Source organism: Electrophorus electricus, chromosome 8 (genome assembly GCF_013358815.1).
Source record: "Electrophorus electricus isolate fEleEle1 chromosome 8, fEleEle1.pri, whole genome shotgun sequence".
Taxonomy (NCBI): domain Eukaryota; kingdom Metazoa; phylum Chordata; class Actinopteri; order Gymnotiformes; family Gymnotidae; genus Electrophorus; species Electrophorus electricus.
In genome coordinates, this window is record NC_049542.1 from 7344240 (window position 1) to 7346183 (window position 1944).

Here is a 1944-nt window from a genome sequence, read left to right on the forward strand (position 1 = left end):
TTCTTATTGTTATTAATGTTACTAATAAGCATCCTGTAACAAGCAGAGACATGCACAGGGAGAGAGAGAGAGAGAGAGAGAGAGAGAGAGAGAGAGAGAGAGAGAGAGAGAGAGAGAGAGAGAGAGATTCTTATACCCAGCACTTTCCCTCTATTTTCAGCAGTTATTTTTCAGCCTGGTAACGAATGACTTCCTCTTAATTCCAAAGGACCTGAGTGGAGTACTGACCACTTCACTTTTCTCCCAGCAACACTTCACCCACGTAAAGAGGGACTGCAGAAGACGGTCACTCTGTGTGTCTGTGTGGATCAGCTGGGCAGCCATGTCAAGGCAGGTCAGTACCAAAGTGCCTTCCATCCCGCGGACGTGCACATGGCTGCTGAAGATGCCAGAAACGTCCAGATGTCTGAGGTCCGCTGCCACAACTGGCACTCCCCGCCACTCATGCCGCATCTGAGGGTCACAGCACTGCGCAGTTTCGCTTTTGCCTCCACCACGTCACACCTGGGGCAGTTCACCTGCTAATGATCAGACACTTTGTATGATGAATTAGGTAGGAACAAGACAGATGATACAGAATGTAAATGTAGTGGTCTGACAGAGGACATGGCTCCAGGCCCTACATACACACACACCCATCACACAAAACAAGGAGAAACGATGATTGAACCAAAGGTTAATGCAACAATGCATTCTTTTTTTGATCACAGGTGTTTTTATTAATTTTGATCTTGTTTGATGTATAGAAAATCGAGGGGAAAAAAGAACAAGAAAGCCATTAAGGAAAGAACAAATACAACAAAATGGACTGATAAGACCCCCCCCCCCCCCCCGACCCCAGCATCATCACAGTTACATCAACGCACAGACAAATAAAAATAATTGAGCTCAGTGACGATAAGAATAATAACAATAGTGGTAATAACAACAGTAATTAGAGTGGTCATATGGTCCTTTTTTTTTTTCCACATAAGTAATAACAGGCTGCCAGACAAAGTAAATTGCTTGCAACTTCACCTCTTACAGTGTAGTGGACTTTTTTTTTTTTTTTTTTTACAGTCAAATAGTACATTAGATCTTTAACCCAGTGATTAAATTTAGGTGGGGACTTATCTTTCCATGTAATCACCACAAGTCGTCTTGCCAGGAGGGTTGCAAAGGCTATCATACCTTTGGCTGAAGTATTTATACGGACATCCAGTGACATCACTCCAAATATCGCAACCAGGAGAGACGGCTCAATCAAGGTTACCAAAACTCCTGGGAGGAAAGCGACTAGCGACTCCCAAAAGAAAGTCAATTTGTGGCACGACCAGAACACGTGAGAGGGTTTTACTTTGGATCAGTGTAGACGGTGAACAATCTTGAACTGCATCACAATATGTCTTTGGCAAACTGAAGAGGAATGTATTCTACGTAAGATTCCTTCCCATGTTTCCCCAAACATCTGTATATCTAAATCCTCCTCCCAGTTGTTCTATTACCTTTAGAGTCTCCAGATCTTCTGAATTAAGTATAGAATATACTTTGACAATTATATTTTGAGTGTTCAGGCTGATTTTCATAATAGCATCCAGTAGAGATTTAGATGGTAAGGTGGGAAATTTGGAGTAATTTGATGAAATAAATCTACAGAGCTGTAAATATCTGAAAAATTGTGTCCAAGGAATACTACAAATTTTACTGAGCTGTTCAAATTAAACAAAATTGTTATCCATAAAGAAATCCTTTACTATGGAAAACCCCTGGTCTTCATATTCTTTAAAAGCCCTGTCAATCACTGAGGAGGTGAAAATGTGATTCCTGTTCATGGGAGAATGTACTGAGGGTTCTTTAATTGAGAAAGCATATCTAAATTGTGCCCAAACATTAAAGGAGTGTTTCACAATTGAATTGGCCGTATATGCGAATATAGGCACAGGCATAGGAACAATTGTACAGAGC